The following is a 564-nucleotide window of genomic DNA, read 5'->3' on the forward strand; positions in this document are numbered from 1 at the left end:
GTTCGACAGGATTGACAGCGGTTATTCCTCTACCCAGTCAAACTAGTCCGGAACCGGTTCGGACTTCCAGCTCAAATGCATGAACCGATAGTCAGAATCGGTTGTTTTCTTTGAGCAAGATTCCATACTGAATCCATTCAGGATTTCGAATCGGTTCCGGGAATGGATTTGACGGATAGTTGGGATAAGTTGGTTTGGCGGCGCTAGTGTTTATCATATATTAATTCAAATGTTTATACACGTTTTTTTTAAATTTTTGTTCGATCATGGATGTCTGTTCTCTGTGATTTTAACGACATTGAATCAGCTCAAGATTACTGGGTCGGGAAAGTTTTGAAAATTTAGAGTCAAAGTACTCAAGTAAATTTAAATATTAGTCACGTATTTTTTATTATTCACTTCATGTACTTTATTTAACGATACTCACATAGAAAACTGTGGCCATAGAAAACTTGGGTTTAGTTGATGTTACGCTTCACGTCACTGTTAGCAAGAAACCAACACACCCAAAGGCGTCAGGCGGTCTCACCTTTCTATTTCCATACCTTGCAGTGCGGCGTTCGT

This window comes from Topomyia yanbarensis, chromosome 1, assembly GCF_030247195.1.
Source record: "Topomyia yanbarensis strain Yona2022 chromosome 1, ASM3024719v1, whole genome shotgun sequence".
Taxonomy (NCBI): domain Eukaryota; kingdom Metazoa; phylum Arthropoda; class Insecta; order Diptera; family Culicidae; genus Topomyia; species Topomyia yanbarensis.